Raw genomic sequence first — 26,378 nt, 5'->3', positions numbered from 1 at the left:
AGAGAGAGAGGGAGACACAGAATCTGAAGCAGGCTCCAGGTTCTGAGCTGTCAGCGCAGAGCCTGATGCAGGTCTTGAACCCATGAACTGTGAGATCATGACCTGAGCCGAAGTTGGACGCTTGGCCACTGAGCCAAGCAGGTGCCCCTAAATAAAAACATTAAAAAAAAAAACCCATAAAATATGCAAAGCAGCTTTTTAAAAAAAGTTTTATTTGTTTTTGAGAAAGAGAGAGAGTACACACAGAAGTGGGGGAAGGGCAGAGAGAGAGAGAGGAGAGGGAGAGAATCCTAAGTAGGCTCTGCACTGTCAGCTCAGAGCCTGATGCCCAGATTTGAACATATGAACCTTGAGATCATGACCTGTGCCGAAGTCAGACCCTTAACCAACTGAACCACCCAGGTGCCCCAAAGCCATTTTCTTAACACAAAAAAATATTAATACTAATGGTATCTTCTCTTTTATATTTCTATGATTTATTCTAAGGTTAGAAGATGTTTACCCACCTAAAGAAAGCAATTAGCATACCAGTGAACCGAAGCTATTTATTAGCAGATACTTGGGCTGCAAGGTTAAGAATCTTATTTGAGACCCCATCAGCAACCCTAAACTCTATATATGATTATGTTAATGACTTCATAATGTCATGGGGTAATAACTGGGTGAAAAGATATGATATCTGGGATTTGCTTTAAAATACTCCAGGAAAAAAAAAGAAAATATATACCTAAATATATAAATAGAGAGGTGATCACCTAGCCCACTTCCCCTGCTCAAGTTTTTCTCCCTAAGAAGTCTGTAGCTCCTAGTCAAGTTGATTACTTGAGTTTTTTTTCTTTTTAATGTATTTATTTTTGAAACAGAGCATGAGTTAGGTTAGGGGCAGGGCAAGAGGGAGACACAGAATCTGAAGCAGGCTCCAGGCTCTGAGCTGTCAGCACAGAGCCTGATGCAAGGCTCGAACCTACCAACCATGAGATCATGACCTGAGCCAAAGTCGGACGTTTAACCAACTGAGCCACCCAGGCGCCCCTTGATTGAGTTTTGAAATCTTAAGATATATAAATGTACATATGTTAAGATATGTAAATATCTTTCCATTAAAAAGTAAAGATATGTAGATGTATCTAGAGACCCTTAAACTTGAGGTTCCACAGTAATGTCTTTTGAATTTAATTTTAAGACACAAAGACCTGATGAAATTGTGTTCTGTCATATTCATACAATGTAACTCCTAAGGATCTTTAAAATTAGATCCAACTGGATTTTGGATATTTCACATGGCTTCCCCTGACTCAAGGTCAAGTCAAGAACTTACAGTTTCATTCTACTAAGTATGCTTTGAGTCAGAAAATGTCTCCAAACTGCTATTTTTAACAGTTTCTGTAATCTTCATGCTACCAATAAGTGGGTTCAGATCAACAGGATTAACAGGAGTAACAAACTCCACAGTAATGCCCAACAGTGTTCCCAACCTAGATTCTTAATTCTGTAATTGTACTTCCTTTTCTTTTATACTGAAATTCTTGATTCCTAAAGTAATACACATCATCACTACTACATTTATTTGTATCTAACACAAAAAATGGTTTAAAATACAATATTAATAGGTTCAATAAAGCTATAGAATAAAGTCCAATATTTTTCATGCAGTTCCTTTTTTCTTAACTGTGTCCCAAAAAGTCACAACTTAAAGTCGCTCCCGTGACCTCACATGGTGGTCAACCCATATTCAAGAGCTGCACTGTCCAACAGAGTGGCCACTAGTCATATGTGGCTATTGAGCATTTGAAGGGTGACTAGTCTAGGGTGCCTCAGTGGCTTAGCCAATTAAGCATTCGACTTCAGCTCAGGTCATAATCTCGTGGTTCACGAGTTCAAGCCCAGTGTCCAGCTCTGTGCAGACGGCTCAGACTCTGGAGCCTGTTTCAGATTCAGTGTCTCCCTCTCTCTCTGCCCCTCCCCGCTCATGCTCCCTCCCCCCCCCCTCAAAAATAAATAAACATTGAAATGTGACTAGTCTACACTGAGAAGTTTTACAGCATAAAGCACATACCAGGTTTCAAATACTTGGTACATATAAAAGAATGTAAATATCAACAATTTAATGTTAATTAATAATTTAATAATGATTATTATCTTGATAATATTTTCACTACTTTGGATTAAATTAAATATATTGGGTTTTTAAAATTTTTTTTATGTTTATTTATTTTTGAAAGACACAGAGACACAGAGTGTGAGCAGGAAACAGGCATAGAGACAGGGAGACACAGAATCTGAAGCAGGCTCCAGCTCTGAGCTGTCAGCACAGAGCCCAATATGGGGCTCAAACTCACGAGCCATGAGATCATGACCTGAGCTAAAGTCAGCCACCGAACTGACTGAGCCACCCAGGCGCCCCTAAATTAAATATATTGTTAAAATTAATTTTACCTGTTTCTCTCTTTTCTTTAATGTGACCATAGAAAATTTTAAATTACATTTGAGGCCTACCATCTATTTCTACTGCACAGCACTGGTCTAGAGTCAGTCATACATGTTGTGTGTGTGGCAATGGAATTTCTTAATCTGATGGACAGATTGGGGAGGGTTTTTTTTTTTTTTTCCAATTTGACAGAACTGGATATCTAACATCTTAAAAGATGGAGACTTTCTGCTATTCTGGGTGCTGATGCTACTCAAGGAAAAGGGAGAATCACTCTCTTATTCCAGAAATCTCAGTCTCCAAAATTTTGTTAGAGTTCATTTCACTACCATTAAACCATACAATGATTTAATAACAATTCTAAATATAAAATTCATAGATATGACTTCCAGCTGAATAAAACTCATTCTGACTCATTTTGTATAGTTTCTAGTAATATTAGGACCGATGTATTTTCACATGTTCAATGGATTTTGAATTTATCAAAACCGTGACCTACTAGGGTACCGTCATTTACCAGTAATTGCATTTTCAGCATCAAGGCCAATGAAAGTACATTCAGGAGATAGCAATCACAGTATTTTGAGCAGGGACAGTTTAATATAAAGAATTATTAACTACTTAAAGGGAGCTAACTACTATGAGGAAATAAAAGAGAACTCTAAAGAATACCCTAAGGCAGACGGAGGGTAACCAAAAGAACCTACTTGGACAGGGTTGGGGGGGAGGCAGGAGCGGGTGGAGCCTCTCCCTAAGGGTGGGACACTGACCTCACTGGAGAGGGTGTGACTGCAGTCACAAGTCATCAGATGACACAGTAGTACACTAGATCACCCTAGCCAGAGCTGGTACACAGTAGCTGAAGCAGGAAACTGTGGGCATTGGCTGGCAAGCAGGACTCCCCCACAGCTGGGGTACTAGTAAGCAGAAGCCAGAAGGAAGAAACCACTTGCTTATGTAGATGAAATTGGCCTTCCAGCACTCTCTACTGATAAAGCTCAACATTGAGCTGTAAGGAAGAAATGTTCTAGTATCCCAAGCAAAGCAATGAAGGATAGATCTGAAATAAGGAGGTATTAAGTGATAACTGGCACACCTCCTCTAAACGTAGGAGGGCTTGATCTTTTGCTATCAGGGGCTCTGTGCAAGTACATAAAAGACTTTCCAGAAAAGAATTTTTAGAAATATCCTTAATGAGATGTTACAACTTCTAGGTGGCAATTAAGGATTTAGGCTTTTACTTGTTAAGCCTCCTTTTCTCACAGATCTCTGACCCAATCTGGTCATGATGAGAGTTTCCTTTTTTTTTTTTTTTTTTTTCCTTAAACATTTCAAGATATTATGGTTCCAGGATCAATCTTGGAAGTTTTGGGTCATCTCTTGTACACTAATCCCTAATTATACATAAGAGGAACCAAAGTCTTTGAAATTAATGGATTTGGGGGCACCTGGGTGGCTCAGTAGATTGAGTGTCCACCTTTGGTTCAGGTCATGATCTCATGGTTCATTAGTTCAAGCCCTGCATCAGGCTCTGCACTGGCAGTGCACAGCCAGCTTGGATTCTCTCTCTTCTCTCTCTGCCCCTCCTCCACTCGTGCTTTCTATCTCTCAAAATACATAAAACTTTTTTTTAATGTTTATTTATTTTTGAGAGAGAGACAGAGAGAGACAGAGTGTGAGCTGGGGAAGGGGCAGAGAGGGAGACAGAGAATCCGAAGGAGGCTCCAGGCTCCGAGCTGTCAGAACAAAGCCTGACACGGGGCTCAAACTGCCAGACTGGGAGGTCATCACCTAAGCCAAAGTCGGACACTCAAGCAACTGAGCCACCCAGGCGCCCCTAAAAATAAACAAACTTAAAAAAAAAATTAAAGTAACTGATTTGGGGGAAGTTGGAGTTGTCTTCCTGACCCAGACAGGAGCATCTACAGAACACTTACCTATCTAGCCTGAGGAGAAATAGGTGCACTTGATTTTGAGGAGTCTGAGGAGTCTGAGACCTGAAAGGTACAACAGAGGCCAGACAGATAGTCAAACAGATACACAGCCAGCTTTAGTTTATGATGCTTACCTGAAACAACAAAGCCTTTCTGAAAAGCCCAGGGTAGGAGTTTAGATGCAGCCTCTCCAGGAGTGGAAGGCTCCCACAGGCCCAGAAGAGGACACAAAAGTAAGAAATTAAGGGGTCTCATTAGCAGGCACTTGCTTCATCCTGCATTACACTTCTGCTCCTCTTGGAGTCTGTGTTGTTCTATACTTCATTGGCTAGGCCAAATTTTGGGAGAAGGGGGTACAGAAAAGATTTAAAAGCAAGATGTTTTCGCTTATAGGGACTATACTGCAAAAGGAAGGAGGGGAGTGCTCATCAGCAGGAGAGATGAGGACTTCCAATTCTTTACATAGGCAAATTGCACACTCTCTTTGATACTGGATTCAACCTAAGGACCCTCCAAGGTTTTTTTGTGCTCACTGGAGGAAGAGAGGCCTTGGGACATTCAGGCAGGAAAGACGACATTCATCAGGGGAGAGAAATATGTATCTTGTTGTAAGATAACAAACTTTTAGAAGTTTAATACAGAGAACAAACAGGTGGTTGCCAGAGGGAGGTGGGGGGGTTGGTGAAATAGGTGAAGGGGGGTTAACAGTACACTTAATGTGATGAGCACTGAGAAATGTATAGAATTGTTGAATCATTATATTGTACATCTGAAACTAATGTAACATGGTATGTTATACTTAATAAAAAATTTATTTTAAAAAAGCTACTGAAAAGGGGGGATACTGAAAACAAAAATTTGAAAAGAAATCCCAAAAGAAAAATATTAGAGATTGATGAAAGCATCACAGAGTTCATTAGTTCAGAGTTTACACTTTAGAAATTGTAACCTGAAACTGGATTTTTCTCTTGAGGATAGGGTCATGGAAGGTGAGACTCTGCTCCCAAACTCCTCCTTAGTCTCTATATGTTCCATGGGGCACTTCATAGTTGAGGGATAACCTCTTCAAGTTTCTGCCATGTCTTGTGTCCTTTTTGCCTCTCAGTTGGAACAATGGGGAAAAGACTCAAAGAGGAAAACCGCATGGTGGAGGACAGAGCGCAAGAGGCTGGCAGTCAAGAGGCAGTCCACTCTCAGCTCTGAAAACAATGTGCTATAGGAATTAGGGCAAATCTCTTCTCCAATCTGGGTCTCAGGAGCCCTATCTATAAAATTAGAGCTGCTCCAGCTCCAGAGCCTTATCAGAAAAATCGAAGAGCTGACAGAGTAAGGATTTGGGGGAAAGGTGAAAAGAATGAGCAGCAGAAGCAAAAGCCCTTGACCTAGTCTCCAGTATTAGCCAGAAGTCAACTGGGGAAGGTGACTCACTCTGGCTCACCTAGAATTGCCCATAATTCCTGGTCCACCACACCCATTTTCCCTCCTTACCTCCTTGGGAAGAGAATTTCTGATAAGTCATAGGTGGACTGCCTTAGTCATCAATTCAGTAGGGGCGATTGCCTGGAGCACAGTCATGTGGATGATTTATTTGCTTCTAGTGAACTAATCTTGTTTGAAAGTTGTAAGAGTCCAGACACACCTAGGTGGACACAGGGGTAGCAGTTTTCCTGTCCCTTGCCTCTACCAAAGCCCAGGTGTGCAACTTTCTGGGTACTTTGCATTGATCAAATCATATATCTTACACATTCCAACCTCGATGGCCCTTTCCTTTCGCAGACCTTATCTCTTCTTTTTCACCCTGCTCACATCTGTTACCCACCAGGAGACCTGCTCTGTCCCTTCTCTAATTCTCCAACATCAGATGGCTTAGTGTTCCCCTCTCCCTCGGTGGCTGTAAATCAACATGACCATGATGATGGTTATAAAGACACCACGCATTTTGTCTACTATTATATAAACCGTGGGCCAGCCCTTGTATTATCCCCTTGTTTTATTTAACTGGCACCACCACAATTGCAGGTATTGTACTTCATATTATAACTTTATTTCCTATTATAAATCTATTTTGAGAAGTTACTAGAGAAGGGTTTTACATTCTGGCTTTAAAACCTGTATCACACTGCATTCCTGATGAGAAATATCTGATTAGCTCCAAAATTATCAGCCTTTATCCTGAATTAGAATAAAATGTCTAACTGGTATATGGAATGAATTCACCTCTCTAAATCTCATACCCTCAGACCTTCCCAGAACATTCACATACACATGGGCTCTGGAAGGATAACAGTCTGCAATAAAATAATTCATTTTGGTCCCCCCCAGAAGTGACCCTCTCAGGATGAATTTGATCTGACATTCCTTAGCTAACGTCAGCATGTGAGTATCCATTGACTTATCTCACTGGAATTCAACCTTTTGACTAGAGCTATTTTCCTTTCCTTGTTGACTTTACACACATTTTTTTCAGGCCTGTAGTTTCTTTTAAGGCAAAGATTGAAAGATGCATACATCTAGGCTAAAAAGCAATCTGATTTTCTCTCACTGCCCAAAGTTGGCAAACAACATCACCAAATCCTAAGTGGAGAGTGTTGGGGCTTCTCCCTGTGGGTGAGAGTGTCCAAGTGGAGGCTAGATAACCAGCTGCCAGAGGATTCTACAGTGCCTAACAGCTGGAAATCAGGATTCCAAACTTGAAACTCTCTATGGACTCTTTCCCAGGCATGGAGAGAGACAAAGCGGACAAGCCCAAACTCCTAAGGCCCTTGTCTTGGCACCTGGTCAGATCCTGTGATCACGGTTTCTCATGTAGATAAACTGTCATCTTAACTAAGCTACAAGTTCCCCAGAGGCAGAGTATACTGTGTTTCTTCTGCTCTAGTCTCTACAGTATGCGGCCTAGAGCTCAACATTTAAGGGGGTTCAATAGCCACCAAATTCTTTTATCCTTTCAATAAGAATGCTTTGAAGTTACCATGAGAAGTAAGTTTTCAGGGTGGGGCCAAGATGGTGGAAGAGCATGGAAGTTTTTTCTGTGTCTCACGTCCATGAAATACAGCCAGATCAACACTAAACCATCCTGCACACCTAGAAAACTGATCTGAGGATTAACACAACAATCTTCACAACCTGAAATATAGAACTCAGCAGGTACACAGTGCAGAGAGGTGAACCAGGGGAGAAAGAAGCCTTGGAGGGCAGGGAGCTGTTTTTGCTTGCAAAGAGAGGACAGAGGTGGGGGAGAGTATGGAAAAAGCACCCCCCCTCCAAAAGCACCTGGAAAGAAAGTGGAAAAGTGGAAACAGCTACAGGAACTGAACAAAAAAGGGAGAAAGAAGAAAGGAGAGGGTTTAAATTCCATTAAGACTCTATAAACAGGGGGAGCACAGAGTCTGAAACTCCACAGCTAGATACCTGGTAGTGCTCTGATGGCAAGGGCAAATCCTCAAGAGCAGAGAGTGAGGTCCGGGGGTCCTTGAGAGAGGTGGTTCCCCTGCTGGGAGGACATTTGGTAGAGGCTGTGCAGCCTCCCCACAGCCAAAGGTCCCAGCAGACCCCAGAGAACAACCACATTCACTGGTACTGGAACAAGGACATTAAGGGGGAAGCCTGGTGCCAGATGTGTGTTGTGACTTACCATAATCCCTGAAATGCTGCTGCAACACAACTGCGTGAACTTTTTCTGGGGTGGGCTTGCATCAGACCTCAGTCTCTGTGCATTGGCAACAGCAAGGTCCAGCGAACGTTCCTGGGTGTGGCCAGCACTCAGCCATTGCTCGGTGAGGCCCTCCCTCAGAAGGTCTAAGCGGGTCAAAGCCGCAGTCCCTCAGAAGTGAGAGGTTGGGAAACACCACCGCATCTGAGATAAGACCCAGGAGGGAGGTGCTGCCTCACAACCTGACGGCTTGGTCACAGACAGTACAAAAGCAGGAAGTGGACAGAAACCGGAGACAAAGGATGGGTGCAAGATTGCTGATCAGGGAGAACAGAGTTCCAATACTAGAGACTGGATAGCTGGATTACGCCAATTTTACCCCTCTCACGCACGCGCATACACACCTACAAGCGCCACAACAATCTACCCCAGTAAGCTAAGGAGCTCCATCTCATGGATGACAGAGCCATTACACTAAGCCCCACCCAAGTGGACCAACCTCACACTTCAGGAACACCACAAGTCTCTCCACCTCCTTAGTTTACAGACTATAAAATGCTTCGGAGGTTGACTTCTAGGGGAAAATGATGTAATTTCACTTGTATTTCAGTCTGTTTGCTGGTCCATCTATTCAATTTTTTTTCTTTTTCTTTTTCTTGAATACAGAAAGAGAAAAAATTTATTTTTATTTTCAATTTTTATTAAAATATTTTTATTTAATTTTTTCTACTATATTTTTTACTTTTTTGTAAATTTTTCAAATTCTATTTTACTTCCATCATTTCATTTTATTCTATTTCATTGCATTCATTTTTTTCTAATTTTCAAACGTTTTCCTTTTTTTTCCTTTCCCCTTTTTTCTTTAATCTATTAAGCTCCTTTCAACAACCAGACCAAAATGCACCTATGATCTAGCATAATTTATTTGATATGTTTTGATTTATTTGTGTGTTTTTAATTTTATAATTTTAATTTTTTTTAGCTTATTAATTCCTTTTCTTCCTTCAAAATGATGAAACAAAGGAATTCACCCCAAAAGAAAGAGCAGGAAGAAATGACAGCCAGGGACTTAATCAACACAGATACAAGCAAGATGTCTGAACCAGAAATTAGAATCATGATAATAAGAATACTAGCTGGGGCTGAAAATAGATTAGAATCCTTTTATGCAGAGATAAAAGAAGTAAAACTAGTCAAGATGAAATTAAAAAATGCTATAACTGAGCTGCAATCTTGAATGGATGTCACAGTGGCAAGAATGGATGAGGCAGACCAGCGAATCAGCAATATAGAGGACAAACTTATGGAGAATAATAGGACAGAAAAAAGAGGAAGACTAAGGCAAAAGAGCACAATTTAAGAATTAGAGAAATCAGGGGCGCCTGTGTGGCTCAGTCGGTTAAGCGTCCGACTTCGGCTCAGGTCACGATCTCGCAGTATGTGAGTCCGAGCCCGCGTTGGGCTCTGTGCTGACTGCTCAGAGCCTGGAGCCTGTTTCGGATTCTGTGTCTCCCTCTCTCTGACCCTCCCCCGTTCATGCTCTGTCTCTCTCTGTCTCAAAAGTAAATAAACGTTAAAAAAAAAAAAAGAATTAGAGAAATCAGCGACTCATTAAAAAGGAACAACATCAGAATCATAGGGGTCCCAGAAGATGAAGAGAGAGAGAAAGGGGTAGAAGAGTTATGTGAGCAAATCATAGTAGAAAACTTTCCTAACCTGGGGAAAGACACAGGCATCAAAATCCAGGAAGCACAGAAGACTCCCATTAGATTCAACAAAAACTGACCATCAACAAGGCATATCATAGTCAAATTCACAAAATACTCAGGCAAGGAAAGAATCAAGAAAGCAGCAAGAGAAAAAAAGTCCTTACCTACATTGGAAGACAGATCAGGTTTGCAGCAGACCTATCCACAGAAACTTGGCAGGCCAGAAAGGAGTGGCAGGATATATTCAATGTACTGAATCGGAAAAAATATGCAGCCAAGAATTCTTGATCCAGCAAGGCTGTCATTCAAAATAGGAGAGATTAAAAATTTCCCAGACAAAAAAATTAAAGGAGTTTGTGACCGCTAAACCAGCCCTGCAAGAAATTTTAAGGGGGACTCTCTGAGGGGAGAAAAGACAAAAACAAACAAACAAACAAACAAACAAACAAACAAAAAACCCAAAAGCAACAAGGACTAGAAAGGACCAAAGAACATCACCAGAAACTCCAACTCTACAAGCAACATAATGGCAATAAATTCATATCCTTCAGTACTCACTCTACACATCAATAGACTAAATGCTCCAATCAAAAAACATAGGGCAACAGAATGGATAAGAAAATAAGATCCATCTATATGCTGTTTACAAGAGACCCACTTAACACCTAAAGACACCTTCAGATTGAAAGTAAGGGGATGGAGAACCATCTATCATGCTAATGGTCGACAAAAGAAAGCCAGAGTAGCCACACTTATATCAGACAATCTAGACTTTAAAATAAAGACTGTAACAAGAGATGAAGAAGGCTATTATATCATAATTAAGGGGTCTATCCACCAAGGAGACCTAACAATTGTAAACATTTATGCTCCAAATGTGCAAATACCCAAATATATAAATCAATTAATCACAAACATAAAGAAACTTATTGATAATAATACCATCATTGTAGGGGACTTCAACACCCCACTTACAGGATTGGACAGATCATCTAAACAGAAAATCAATAAGGAAACAATGGCTTTGAATGACACACTAGACCAAATGGACTTAACAGATATATTCAGAACATTTCATCCTAAAGCAGTGGAATACACATTCTTCTCCAGTGCACATGGAATGTTCTCCAGAATACATCATATACTGGGACAAAAATCAGCCCTCAACAAGTACAAAAAGATCAAGATCATACCGTGCATATTTCCAGACCACAAGGCTATGAAACTCAAAATCAACCACAAGAAAAAATTTGGAAAGATAACAAATACTTGGAGACTAAAGAACATCCTACTAAAGAATGAATGGGCTAACCAAGAGTTAAAGAGGAAGTTAAAAAGCACAAGGAAGCCAATAAAAATGATAACGCCACAGCCCAAAACCTCTGGGATGCAGCAAAGGCAGTCATAAGAGGGAAATATATAGCAATTCAGGCCTTCCTAAAGAAGGAAGAAAGGTCTCAGATACACAACCTAACCTTATGCATTAAAGAGCTGGAAAAAGAACAGCAAATAAGATCCAAAACCAGAAGAAGACAGAAAATAATAAAGATCAGAGCAGAAATCGTGCTATTGAAACCAAAAAAAAAGTAGAACAGATCAATCAAACCAGAAGCTGGTTCTTTGAAAGAATTAACAAAATTGATAAACCACTAGCCAGTTTGATCAAAAAGAAAAAGGAAGGGACCCAAACAAATAAAATCAAGAATGAAAGAGGAGAGATCACAACCAACACAGCAGAAATACAAACAATAATAAGAGAATATTATGAGCAATTATACACCAATAGAATAGGTAATCTGGAAGAAATGGACAAATTCCTAGAAACATATAAACAACCAAAACTGAAACGGGAAGAAATAGAAAATTTGAACAGACTCATATCCAGTAAAGAAATTGAATTAGTAATCAAAAATCTCCCAAAAAACAAGAGTCCATGGCCAGATGACTTTCCAGGGGAATTCTACCAAACATTTAAAGAAGAGTTAACATGTATTCTCTTGAAGCTGTTCCAAAAAATAAAAATGGAAGGAGAACTTTCAAACTCTTTCTATGAAGCCAGCATTACCTTGATTCCAAAACCAGACAAAGACCCCACTAAAAAGGAGAACTATAGACAAATTTCCCTAATGAACATGGATGCAAAAATCCTCAACAAGATGTTAGCCAACTAGATCCAACAATACATTAAAAAAATTATTCAGCACGCCAAGTGGGATTTATACCTGGGATGCAGAGCTGGTTCAATACCTGCAAATCAATCAGTGTGATACATCACATTAATAAAAGGAAGGACAAGAACCACATGATCCTCTCAATAGATGCAGAGAAAGTATTTGACAAAATACAGCATCCTTTCTTGATAAAAACCCTCAAGAAAGTAGGGATAGAAGGTTCATACCTCGAGATCATAAAAGGCATATATGAAAGACCCAACGCTAATATCACCCTCAATGGGGAAAAGCTGAGAGCTTTCCCCCTGAGGTCAGGAACAAGACAGAGATGTCCACTCTCACTACCGTTATTCAACATAGTATTGGAAGTCTTAGCCTCAGCAATCAGACAACACAAAGAAATAAAAGGCATCCAAATCGGCCAGGAGGAGGTCAAGCTTTCACTCTTCTCAGATGACATGATACTCTATATGGAGAACCCAAAAGATTCCACCAAAAAAAACTGCTAGAACTGATCCATGAATTCAGCAAAGTTGCAGGATATAAAATCAATGCACAGAAATCAGCTGCATTCCTATACACCAAAAATGAAGCAACAGAAAGAGAAATCAAGGAATCAATTCCATTTATAATTGCATAAAAACCATAAAATACCTAGGAATAAATCTAACCAAAGAGGTGAAAAATCTATACACTGACAACTATAGAAAGTTTATGAAAGAAATTGAAGAAGACACACACACACACACACACACACACACACACACACACACACGGAAAAAGATTCCACTCTCCTGGATAGGAAGAACAAATATTGTTAAAATGTTGATACTACCCAAAGCAATCTACATATTCAATGCAATCCCTATCAAAATAACACCAGCATTCTTCACAGAGCTAGAACAAACAATCCTGAAATTTGTATGGAACCAGAAAAGACCCCAAATAGCCAAAGCAATCTTGAAAAAGAAAACCAAAGCTGGAGGCATCAAGATCCCAAACTTCAAGCTGTATTACAAAGCTGTAATCATCAAGACAGTATGGTACTGGCACAAAAACACTCAGATCTGTTGCAGGGAGTATGGCCAGAGTCGCAAAAGATGAGTCCGCAAACAAATTGCAGTTAAGTGAAGGTCCTCATACTTGAGTGGGAATGAGGCCCCAACTCCAGAATGAAGCTTCTTTTTATTAGGATAATTGCTAAAGACTATGTACATAAAATCAGCTAAGCAAGTGTGTTAATCAATCTAATGGTTTAGCTTTTCAAGGTTGAATTTCAAGTTAATTGGTTTCTATAACACTAGGAAGGGTCAGGTGTGAAGGAGGATCTGGCTCTGGACAATGTTAATGGCTCTAGGTGTTCCTTAGGAGCCACAGACACGTTCAGCTGTGTAAACATGTCCTAAGGCCTTGCATCTTCTCCAGCCCTTCCAATTTGAAGTCTTTTCCTTTGATGCTTCTCTCCTGTATCTCCCACACAGATCAGTGGAGCAGAATAGAGAACCCAGAAATGGACCCACAAACGTATGGCTAACTAATCTTTGACAAAGCAGGAAAGAATATCCAATGGAATAAAGACAGTTTCTTCAGCAAGTGGTGCTGGGAAAACTGGATAGTGACATGCAGAAAAATATAATTGGACCACTTTCTTACACCATACACAAAAATAAACTCAAAATGGATGAAAGCCCTAAATGTAAGACAGGAAGCCATCAAAATACTTGAGAAGAGAGCAGGCAAAAACCTCTTTGACCTTGGCCACAGCAACTTCTTACTAAACACGTCTCCAGAGGCAAGGGAAACAAAAGCAAAAATGAACTATTGGGACCTCATCAAAATAAAACTTCTGCACAGCCAAGGAAACAATCAGCAAAACTAAAAGGCAACGGACGGAATGGGAGAAGATACTTGCAACAGATGTATCAGTTAAAGGGTTAGTATCCAAAATCTATAAGGAACTTATCAAACTCAACACCCCAAAACAAATAATCCAGTGAAGAAATGGGTAAGTATCTCCAAGGAAGACAGCCAGATGGCCAACCAACACATGAAAAAAGGCTCAACATAACTCATCATCAGGGAAATACAAATCAAAACCACAAAGAGGTATCACCTCACACCTGTCAGAATGGCTAAAATTAACAACTCAGACAACAACAGATGTTGGTGAGGATGCAGAGAAAGAGGATCTCTTTTGTACTGCTGGTGGGAATGCTAGCTAGTGCAGCCACTCCGGGAAACAGTATGGAGGTTCCTCAAAAAATTAAAAATACAACTATCCTACGACTTAGCAATTGCACTACTAAGTATTTACCCAAGGAATACAGGTATGCTGTTTCAGAGGGGTACCCGCACCCCAATGTTTATAGCAGCACTATCAACAATAGCCAAAGGATGGAAAGAGCCCAATGTCCATCGATGGATGAATGGATAAAGAAGATGTGGTATATAGATATACAATGGAGTATACTCGGCAATCAAAAAGAATAAAATCTTGCTATTTGCAACTATGTGGCTGGAATTAGAGGGTATTATGTTAAACGAAATTAGTCAGTCAGAGAAAGACAAATATATGACTTCACTCAGATGACGACTTTAAGATACAAAACACATGAACGTTAAGTGATGGGAAGCAAAAATAATATTAAAACAGGGAAAGGGCAAAACATAAGAGACTCTTAAATGTGGAGAACAAACAGAGGGTTACTGGAGGGGTTGTGAGAGGGGGGGATGGGTTAAATGGCTAAGGGGCATTAAGGAATCTACTCCTGAAATCAATGTTGCACTATATGCTAACTAACTTGGATGTAAATTTTAAAAAATCAAGAAAAAAAAAAAAAAAAGAAAAACATCAATCAACTACTGATACCACCTGGTGCTAACCAGGTGATGAATTTTCCTCCCCTGGAAGAGATGAAAAGTTATTTTCAAAGACTTTTTTTTCAAGGGTATTTTTATGATTTATTGCTTCCGTTTTTTTAGAAGAAAAAACATTTAATTCTTGAAAAAAAAAAGTTAAGTTTTCAGGGATATGGAGATAGAGTTAAGACATGGTCCCTGCACAAAAGAAACCCGTAACATCCGAGTACAGAAAGACTGACTTTTGATGGAATTTATAACACCGTTATGGTGTTGGCCTATCCATATACCACAGTTATGAGTGATGGAAGTTCAAACAAGGAAACTGTATGTTTTAAGTGGTGAGATGTATTAAGGAAGGCCTGACCGACAAGATCCTTTGGACCTGGAACTCAAAGGATGACCAGTGTTTTATCAGGTGAAAAGTGAGTAACTAGAAACTCAGGTAAGTAGAACACTCCACTCAATGACAACAGAATTCACATTCTTCTCAAGTGCACATGGAGCATTCTAACATGGACAGACCATGTTAGGCCATACAACAAGCCTCAAGAAATTGAAAAGAAACAAGGTATAGTCCCATCGAGAAACAACTATTAGCTGTCTATCTTGCACTGCACACAGGGAAGGACTGACTGCTGAACTGCCTGTGGTGATACGAATCTCTCTGCCAATAGGAGGATGGATTTAGGACATGTTCCACAAACCTAAGAGTGCCTGTGCCCAGGTAAGCACCTTCCAGAAATGGCACACTTACTTACTGCAGAGGAGCACTTCAATACCAGCCTGCTGTCTCGTGAACTGCACTCATTACTAGGGCTGGTCACTTATGTCAATCCAGCCCAACTTCCAGAAGTTGCTGCCATTATGTGTCCCCTCCACTAAGTAAAGAAAAGGGTAGGCTTGCCTTCAGAGGACACAGGGTGTACTGATGGCAGTTGCCAGGGAAACCTGCCGATTTGGCATTCCTCTGCCATCCAACTAGACCCAATGTACTTTGTTTTAAAGTAGGAACGGGGCGCCTGAGTGGCGCAGTCGGTTAAGCGTCCGACTTCAGCCAGGTCACGATCTCGCGGTCCGTGAGTTCGAGCCCCGCGTCAGGCTCTGGGCTGATGGCTCGGAGCCTGGAGCCTGCTTCCGATTCTGTGTCTCCCTCTCTCTCTGCCCCTCCCCCGTTCATGCTCTGTCTCTCTCTGTCCCAAAATAAATAAACATTGAAAAAAAAAATTTTTTTTAAAGTAGGAACTAGACAAAGTAGTCACTGGGCAGAGTTGAGGGCATTATGGATTGTGTTGATGCATGAACCCATGCTCACCAATTTGGCTACTGACAGCTGGGCAGCATGAAAAGGGTTGACAACATGGGTCCTGCAAAGACAAAAAGGAAGCTGGGCTATGTGAAATAGAGCCTTGTGGGGAGCAGACCTATGGAAAGATAACTGGGGTGTACACACTAAACCTGATGCAGCTGTCCAAGTATGGCACGCGTCCACTCACTCCCCACCCACACTGCCAGGCGAGCATGGAGCAGGTGCAACTAGCATGGGCAGGAGCCTTCTGCTGGAGGAAATGTGGACTCCATGTGATGCAGTAGAATAGGTCACTGTAAACCAGGATACAGAGGTCCTGGAAGTATTTGGGAAATAGTAAAAAGATTACATTTGCCTTTAAAATATTCCGACCCACGGCTGCTGACAAGGACTGTCCCCAGTGCCACCTCAGGCAAGGGCTATTGGGCCACACCCCAAGGCATACTGGACAGACTGCATCCCCTGTTTCTCACTGGCCAATAGATTACATAGGCCCTTTGTATCAGTCTGGAGGATGTTCTACTGTTCTACCAAAATATCAAATAGCCAATGCACACATGAAAAGAAACTCAACGTTATTAGCCATCAGGGAAATGCAAATCAAAACCACAATGAGATACCACTTCATATCCACTGGGATAGTTATAATAAAAAGATGGACAATAACACGTTTGTAAACATGTGGAGAAACTGGAACCCTCATACATTGCTTCTGGAATGTAAAATGATGCAGCTACTTTAGAAAACAATTTGGCAGTTCCTTAAAAAGTTAAACATAGAGTTACCATATGATCCACCAAGGCGTATATACCCCCAAAATTGAAATCATTAGGTCTCGAGAAAAAAAACATGTATATGTTAAATAAATAAAACTTTATTCATAACAGCCAAAAAGCAGAAACAATCCAAATGTTCATCAATTGATGAATGGCTAAACAAAAATGTGAAATATCCATGCAGCGGAGTATTATTTAGCCATAAAAAATTAATGAAACACATATACATGCTACATGTATGAACCTTGAAAACATTATGCTAAGTGAAAGAAACCAGATACAAAGGTCCATGTCACATGATTCCATTTTTATGAAATGTCCAGAACAGGCAAATCTATAGAGAAAGAAGGTAGATTGATAGTCACTGGAGGGTTCTGGGGTAGAGAGGGCAAGAGGGAGTGATAGTTAAAGGATGCCAGGGGCACCTGGGTGGCTCAGTCAGCTAAGCATTGGCTCCGGCTCAGGTCATGATCTCATGGTTTCTGAGTTCAAGCCCTGCGTCGGGCTCTGTGCTGACAGCTCTGAGCCTGGAGTCTGCTTTGGACTCTGTGTCTCCCTCTCTCTACCCCTCCCTGAGCTGTGTCTCTCTCTTTCTCCCCCCTTAAAAATAAATGAATAACATTTAAAAAAAAAACAAAAAACCACTAAACTGTAAACTTTAAAGGGGTGAATTTTACAGTATATGAATTATATCTCAATGTTTTAAAACTCAAATAAGTCATGGAATTAGAATAAGTGTGATATACTTAGTATAGAACATAGTGGGACTAATCATCTTTGATTGTTTGCTGCAATAATGTTAAGAAAGAAAAGCAGAGCACAAAATTCAATAGATTTCAGTAATTCCTTCTGCAAGTTTATGGAGCTCTTACCATCCTATGTTAAGAGCTGCTTCAGAGTGCACAGAGTGTACAAAGTTGACTGGTCCTCAGCTCCTGTCTAAGAAGTTAATGGAGAGGCTTAGAAGAGGACACGGTGGACTGAAGACAGCCCAAGCAGGGTTGCTTCTGCTTGTCTACCCAAGCACAGGGCATGTCAAGCGGGCCACCAGGCTTCCAGTTCTGGTTGCTGCAGACAGGCCTTCCTGGAAAGGGAATGACTGGTGAGATGAAGGCTAACAAGCCACCCAGGGGAGAGACACTAGAATAAATTATAGAACAAAATCACAGCTCAATCTCCCAGACAAGAGAGTGGTTGTGCACCCTTCCATCTGGGGCCCCTGACTAAGGAGAGGGAAGGATTGGGCCAGATTTCTCTGGCTCCCAACCTAATCTCAGGGCAAGGAGGGGATGTATTAAGGAGCCGGAAAACATGAGTCATCGTGCAATAGGTTATATCAGAGATTAAGAAAATGAGGGGAAGGCAAATAACTTTTAAAAGGTACAACCTGGGTGGGAGATGGTCCCACTTCAGCAAAGTGATGAAAGGTAGAGGCACAGCTTAGATGGTGTGAGGCTGATGGAATAATGGGGCCTAGCTTGGTACCAAGTGAAGGAGAGGGGACAGCATCACACACAGAGTGAGCATCATGGCTGACTCAGGTCATAGGAACAGCAATGTGGAAGAGACATGGCCAGGACCACAAGGAGGGGATGAGACCAAAAAGTCTGGGATACAGTGGATACAGGAGGAAGATTCTAGCTTTCCTAATGGAGCAACAGCTAGTCCGTTACATTTTTTATCATTAGCTGCGCCTCCCCGACTCCTTTCCTCTATCAATTTGTGGGACCTGGGGACCTGTGGTTACACAGAATACAAAGCAAAATGCCGGAAATGACCCAAGACAATAAAAGTGCTGGGGAGTGGCACCTGGGTGGCTCTTGCCGGTTAAGCATCGTACTCTTGATTTCAGTTCAGGTCATGGGCTCACAGTTCATGGGTCTGAGCCCCGCACTGAGTTCTGCGCTGGCAGTTTGGAGCCTGCCTGAGGTTTTCTCTCTCCTCTCTCTCTGCAACTCCCCCTCCCTCTCTCTCTCAAAATAAATAACTAATGTTACAAAAAAAGTGCTGGGGAAAGAGAGTGTGTTTCAAAAGAGAAAGTAGCATTAGTGTGGAGATCAGGAAAGATTTTACTCACAAAGGTAGTAGCATATGAATTTGAAAGGATGTGAAAGATTTAAAAAACTGTTTCCTGATGACAATAATACTAGTTTGAGAAAGACACAAAAACACAAAGAAAAAATGAAAATCACGAATTATTCTACTACTCAGATAAAACAACCATTAACATTTGAGGGGTATATCTTTCCTCATTTAATGTTATATACATCTATATATCTATTTATATCTGTCTATAAATATCTACATCTATATGGGTATATAGGTATAAAAGTATGGGTATATAGATATATAGTATAGATATATATGTACATATAATATATACACACATTTTTATATTTCAAAAAACCCTTGTGATTGATAAGGATTCTGAAAGGGAAACAGAAGAGGAGACAGAGAATAAGCATAGGGAGGGCAAAAAAATGCACTGAACGGCAATGAAGCATTGCAGAAACAACATGAGCTAAACAGGACTGGGTTCAAATCCTGCCTCTGCCTCAATGGAAACCCATGAAAATTACTTAATTATGTTGATCCCCAGGTTCCTCACGTATAAAATGGGGATAATAGTATTTACATGATAGAGCTGCTTTAATGATCAGAGACGTGGATATGTCAAGTGTATGGCAATGTGCCTACAGAATGGTAGGCAGTGAGCATGTGTTGGTGTAGCACAGGCTGTTTGGGTAGCTGCATGTGGTTCTGCTTCCTTCTGGTGTAAAATACTTGCAGGTAAGGGGGAGGCCAGAGACAACTCACTCACTGTAGCCCATGGATCTCAAGGATTCCAGATCCCACTGACTGTAAGAACAAATTCACCAGAAGTGGCAATAGATCTTTTAAAACTGTTTAACAGCCACCCCCCCCCCCCCGCAATTTCTAGAAAAATCACAACCTGTGTAGTACACTTAACACTCAGCCATCTCACTGCAAGGGATTTCCCTCTCATCAGCCATACTGCATTAGGCAACAGGCCAAGGTTACTAGGTCAGTTTTTTAATGGTTATTTTAATATTCTTCATGCTTGAAAAATTCTTCTGACCCTCATAAGCCAAAGTAGCAGAAGGACTATGATGGCTAGAATCTGACTGCTGATTCACTGAGTGAACTTGGGTCAGGTAGATAATCTATTTCTCCTGAAACAGGGCAGGCAAGTTACTGTCCCTGAGCAAAAGCATCAGCATATAGGGACAGTGACTCAGGGCCACCAATTTGAGTGAAGTATCTACATAATCCATTTTTCTCCAAAGCTATAAAAGTAATTGCCCACCCATCTCTGGCGAAGGAGACTATTATCCTTTCTTCACTGTGATTTGGATTTAATTTAGATATCAGCTATATTTATGAGCCCTCGATTCATTAAGCCATGGAGACAAACAGATGGTGCCTTGTAATCAGGATAAGGGCAAAATGACTTGGAGAGCCTGGAGATCAGTCAACACAAACCTATCTGCAGTGCCATTGAGGATGGCAGTATCTCCCAGAAGAGGCACCTCATTCTCAGGGAATTAGCAGACTGTAAAAATGGCCCTAAATCATTGCTGAGAGATATAGAGTAAGGGGAAGAAGAGAAGCAATCACCATCCAAAGCAGTGGGGGAGAAGGGAGGAGGGTTCTGAAAGGGCGACTGTGTAAACGGTGGGTGATCAAGAGAATTAAGAGGCTACAGGAGTCCACAGCCCCCACCTGGATATTGCAGCCCCAGTAGCTGAAATGCAACCTACGTCACTGAACTGAGGAACTGACCTCTGCAGAGAGACAACAGTGAGTCATTCAGCCAGTATCTACTGGAGGCTTATGTTCAGGACACCACTAGGTTAGCATTGTGGGCGGTACAAAGATACACGTAACAGAGGCTCTCCTGCCAGGGTGCTTGTAACCCAATGTTCACATGTGACCACAGTACTCAACATCATATCGAGTGCCAGGAAGCAGCTAGGGAGCCACGCAGAAAATTATGTTTATCCCTCCTGGTGGAAAGAGTTGTTTGCCTGGGATAAACAGAAAGCTTTTGCTTCCAGTGATTAATTCCGTTTTTGTATAACCTATTAACATACCTGTGCAAATACAGATCATAAAAATAAGTCAACCTTTTTAGTTATATAGATTATATAAGATTGTAAGTTTTCTAACTTAAAAAATCAAGATATAAAACCGAATATTGTCTACTGAAGGGCATATTTAACAACAAACTATATGGAATGTAAAATTATATAAATTTTTTGAAATGTTTATTTATTTATTTTGAGAGAGAGAGTGCAAGCACAAGCAAGCAGGGGAGAAGCTGAAGAATCACAGCATCTGAAGCAGGCTGCCCCTCCCCCACTCACACTCCAGAGCCTGGAGCCTGCTTTGGATTCTGTCTCTCTGCCCCTCCCCCCTCTAAAAAATAAATATACATTAAAAAATTTTTTTTTAAAGTTTTCCTGTATAAATAATCCTCTTAACATCACTGCATACAGGAGTCAGGCAAATCTGGGCCAGTTTGGTCACAGCAGAATACCATGAGAGCAAAGGCAGAGTGCCATCCCTTAGATCTTCCCAGAGCGTCATAGGACTGGCCCCTCGTCGTTCAGTCCTCTGCTCAGATGTCATGGGCTGGATGTGGAGAAAGGAGGAAGTTGTGTCAGGGATTTACCCAGGTTTCATATTTGGTTAATGGGATGGATAGCCGTTCCACCAGCCAAGTCAGGGAATTTAGGAGAAAGTGCAGGCTTATTGGGAGGGGAGTGTCCACAGCAGGGGGAAGGAGGGGAAAGAGATGATTAATCCAGCTCACTTATGGACATGTTGTAGAATCTGTGGGATACTGAGGTAGAGATGTCCAACACACAACTGAGTGTAGGGTTCTACAGCTCAGGTAAGAAGTATGGCAGAGAAGAGAGCATCAGTATACAGATGACAGTAAAAAACCATGAGGGTACATGAGATGATCCCAAGAGGAAAAAAGAGAGTAGATGTCCTTCACTATTGTAGTCTCAGTAGTGTGACAGTAACAGAGACCTGTGGGTTGAGCGAAGAGTGACATGGAAATAACACACATATTTTTTTCCTCCTAAACCTGGGAGAGAGAAAATAGAAAAATAACTACAGGAAGGATGAAGGAGCTAGGAAGGGACTTTTTCTAGAAGTAGAAGAGTCTTGGGTAGGAGAAGCCCATAACAAGAGAGAGCAAACACAATTACAGATGAGAGAGCAAACGATTGATAGCGGACATGGCAAGAAATGATGGAATCCAGTACAGGAATTGGTGTTCAGTGGGAGGAAGGCACTCAAGACCAGAAGAAATGACTGAGGTGGATGCAGGTAAGTCCAGATGTGGGAGCAAAGGAAGAGGTAAGAGAAGTTCTCAGTGTTCTCAGTGAAAAGGGTTAGTGGGGATATCAGGGGAATGGAAGGTGAGGCTGAGCAAAGATAAATGAAAAGTGTGACTTAATGGCACAGTTCAGGACATTTAGAGGTCTAGAGAAGAAAAGTGATTTAAGGTTGCATTGCTGGCTAGTGCTTAGGAATATGGCAGCAAGAGGAAGGGGACTGCATTCGAGAGGGGAACTAACATGTACGGAGTGTCTGATATATCCTAAGCACTGTTCTTGGTAAATAGGGTTATTTAGATCTATATAGGGTTATTTAGATCATACAATGCATCTAAGGAACTTACTAATATCCCCATTTTGTTGATGAAACGTTGAGGTTCCAACAGGCTAAATGACTTGTTTGAGGTCAGAATGGTAATAAGCATTCAAGGCAGCATTCAAATCCATGTCTCTCAACTACATGCATGTAGCAGTCCTGGGGACACAGGCCAGTCCCCTTTCCACTCCACCACATTTTCCCCCCTTGGTACTTCTTAAGAAGAATGTTGCTGCCCAAAATAAAATAAAATAAAATAAAATAAAATAAAATAAAATAAAATAAAAGGGGGGGTGCCTGGGTGGTTCAGTTGGTCAAGCGTCCGACTTCGGCTCAGGTCATGATCTCATGGTCCGTGAGTTCGAGCCCCGCATTAGGCTCTGTGCTGACAGCTCAGAGCCTAGAGCCTGTTTCAGATTCTATGTCTCCCTCTTTCTCTCTCCTCCCCCTCTCCTGCTCTGTCTCTCTCTTCTCAAAAATAAACGTTAAAAAAAAAAATTAAAAGAAGAATGTTGCTGCCCAGAACAACAATAATACCTAGTGCATTGGTGGAAAAATTAATTCAAGACTAAAATGTTTCAAGTATAATATTTTTGTTCACTACAGAAAATATCACTATCTAAACACACAAATCCTACTGCCATACTCGTTACTAATAGAAAAATATTTTACATAGTTGAGTGAAACCAATGATATAAAAGTAGGAGACACTGACTTCCCCCCATGTGGAGAGTTTTGAGATTGCATTTTAGAACTATTCTTCCTAAAAGGCAGAGTGATGGACTAGGTATCTCAGACTTAATGTTCTGGCATATATAATTTGTGAAAAAGAGAAACTATCATACCTGAGCAGAACATGGTGGCCTGATACGATTAGCAGCTGCTCCTTCTGGGGGAAAAAATAACATTTCTTATAAAACACTTGATAGACTTAAATAAGCAGTCCAGGAAGGGGCCCAATTACCTTTTGCCACAGAATCTTGGTTTATTTAAAAGTTCCTACCTACTTTCAGGGGCGCCTGGGTGGCGCAGTCGGTTAAGTGTCCGACTTCAGCCAGGTCACAATCTCGCGGTCCGTGAGTTCGAGCCCCGCGTCGGGCTCTGGGCTGATGGCTCAGAGCCTGGAGCCTGTTTCCGATTCTGTGTCTCCCTCTCTCTCTGCCCCTCCCCCGTTCATGCTCTGTCTCTCTCTGTCCCAAAAATAAATAAACGTTGAAAAAAAAAATTAAAAAAAAAAATAAATTAAAGTTCCTACCTACTTTTAAACAAAACTTTTGGGGCACTGGGTTGCTCAGTCAGTTAAGCCTCTGACTTTAGCTCAGGCCATGATCTCATGGTTCCTGGGTTCAAGCCCTGCATCGGGCTCCATGCTGACAGCATAGAGCTGGCTTGGGATCCTCTCTCTGACTCTCCCCCACTCTCTATCAAAATAAATAAATAAATAAACTTTAAAACGTTATTAATGTGCCTGGGAAGTTTACTTTCGTTTAAAACAAACACCTTAAGTACTATTCCATGAATCTACAAAATGCAAGATGTACAGAGCTGTGACATATTGAGTAGCCCTGCAGGATAGTCCTCTAACATGGATTTTAAGATGGTCTGCTGGGGCGCCTGGGTGGCGCAGTCGGTTAAGCGTCCGACTTCAGCCAGGTCACGATCTCGCGGTCCGGGAGTTCGAACCCCGCGTCAGGCTCTGGGCTGATGGCTCAGAGCCTGGAGCCTGTTTCCGATTCTGTGTCTCCCTCTCTCTCTGCCCCTCCCCCCGGTTCATGCTCTGTCTCTCTCTGTCCCAAAAATAAATAAACGTTGAAAAAAAAAAAAATTTTTTTAAGATGGTCTGGGTCCCTGACGATTCTGCCTGAGAACTGCTTTGTAAGAACTATTGTTGCTTCAAAATAGTGGTTCTTGTCAAGGAGGTAGAGGGATGAGGCCACTGCATGTAGCAGCCTTCCCTATCCTTAAGACCACAGATACGGCTTCAATACAAATAATATAATGAGCTAAACACTGAATGGGTTTTAACTTTCTGATATTCCCTTTCTAACAGTTCTACTACACTATCATCTACCTCAAATATATTCTAACTATTCTGGTCAACATCCTACTCCCAAACCTTCAAGGGCCACCTGATAGAATACTGTGCAACTTCTTTAATTAGCATTTAAAGTCCTTCCCAATGTAGCTTAAGCCTACTTCCCATTATTCTGACTCTCCTTTAGTCACAAATTTTGCCATTTCCCCATTCACTGTCCATGCTAGAGCTACAATCCCATAGTCTACTGCTATTGCTCTGCCCACTGTTTTCTCTTTCTGAAATAGTCTCCCAATTTATTTACAAGCTAGTCATTCTTCAAAGCTTAATCACTGAAACCCCAGTCCCAAGAAGCCTTCTCTGAAACTGCTCGCTCACTGTATCTACCTGAGGCTGTGTTGAAACCACCTATCATAGACTGTTTTTAGTGTTTTTCTGTATCTTTTCATTCTACCTAATCAGACTGTAAATCATCTCAGGAAAAGGACTAAGTCTTTAACTTCTAAATCCAGTACAATACCCAACAAAATATACACACCAAGAAATATAATTGCTGAAGGTGACTTTGAACTCTGGTTTTAAAATTTCTGTAGCTATTAACAATTTTCTCAAAATTTTAGAAAAAATTCCATGAAGATCACAAAGTAGTTTTAAGAATATAAAAAAGAGTAATGTAGCTTTAAACTGGGCCTCAGCTTAAATAGACATGAATTTAGAAGCGCATTTCTCTTACAGTAGATACGATCGATCGATCGTGTGTAAACCTCTATTAAGAACATAAGAAGTTACAAAGGCTCTCCAAAGAGCAGAACTTAGCAAATTAGGCAGACACTTCTTGTGCTGTCTTTCCTTCTATAAATCACAAGTAGGTTAGTTTAATGCATGAGAACCCAAATAATTTTTTAAAGTCTTCTGCATCAATTATACTTCTAAATGACAGAGTAAGGAGAATAATACATGATGTACATTTGCTATCAATTAGGTCTGCATGATGAAAGATGTAACGGTTTGTCAGCTGTCACTGCTGTTTTCTTGTAACACAACACGGAAAAAAGTATAACGGAATAACCTCCATTAAAAAATCTTCTGCATTGATTATTTCAGATATTTATCATTATCGTTTACCAAGATCTGGCTTCTATATACCAATCAGAAAGAGATAATTTCTCAGACAACTAGGGCAGGGTCTGCCTCTTTCCACGCAACGCACAGCACAGGAACTTTTAAAGTAAGAGTGCACACTTCTCATGCCAGGCGCTGTACTAACACTCTACCTACATTTTCCTCATTAACCGCACCACAGTTACCCCCATTTTACAGATGAAGAAAGTGAAGTTTTGAGAAGTAAAACCCAAGGTCAAGACTACTTTGTGGCTAGCCTGAGGCTGGCACTCAAGTCTCCCAGATCCCAAATCTCATTCTCTGGAAATGTGCAAAGGAAGCTAACATTCCTTTGATTCGTACAAATCCCCTTCAGGACTGAATACGCTCAGCTCCCTGCTGCTATTAGCCTTTGTATTTTCAGAATCACGGGGCTTAATGACTTCGGGTTTACCTTCATAGTCAAGTCTCTCAGGCTCTTTTGTCATTTTAATTATCCTAAATAAGTCTCTGGTTATCCCCCTTATTTTTGAAGCCCTACAATTACTGCATCACTTATGTCTTCACTTAACATCACTGGGCTCCTACTGAGCTGAGCTCAAAGACTGTTCCAGGAAATATGGGCGTGAACCAGACCAAGTATGTGCCTTCAAGTAGCTGAAAGCCATACCATAATAAAACCAAGGTATGAGGTTTTTAATTCAACATATAAA

At 41.0% G+C, this 26,378-nt stretch overlaps 1 protein-coding gene across 8 annotated transcripts in view; it reads right to left on the bottom strand.

Annotated features, from left to right (window-relative positions):
- Positions 1 to 23,588, bottom strand: part of ACKR2 (atypical chemokine receptor 2) — a 55,679-nt gene extending 32,091 nt beyond the window's left edge. For 3 of the 8 annotated variants that reach the window (XM_047875065.1, XM_047875068.1, XM_047875069.1), the window contains exons 1-3: positions 18,226 to 19,745; positions 17,711 to 17,922; positions 4,366 to 4,425 (exon numbers count right to left, since the gene is read on the bottom strand). The gene's annotated coding sequence lies outside the window, so the exon portion shown is untranslated. Of the gene's footprint in view, positions 1 to 4,365; positions 4,426 to 17,132; positions 17,173 to 17,710; positions 17,923 to 18,225; positions 19,746 to 23,374; positions 23,419 to 23,532 lie in introns of those variants that run through there. The other 5 variants (XM_047875066.1, XM_047875063.1, XM_047875070.1 and 2 more) reach the window with 5 other exon arrangements.
- Between the last annotated feature and the right edge of the window lie 2,790 nt (positions 23,589 to 26,378).

The sequence above is a fragment of the Prionailurus viverrinus genome, chromosome C2 (assembly GCF_022837055.1).
Source record: "Prionailurus viverrinus isolate Anna chromosome C2, UM_Priviv_1.0, whole genome shotgun sequence".
NCBI classification, from domain to species: domain Eukaryota; kingdom Metazoa; phylum Chordata; class Mammalia; order Carnivora; family Felidae; genus Prionailurus; species Prionailurus viverrinus.
Note: the sequence above shows the minus strand (reverse complement) of the source record. Positions and strands in the feature narration are given on the sequence as shown.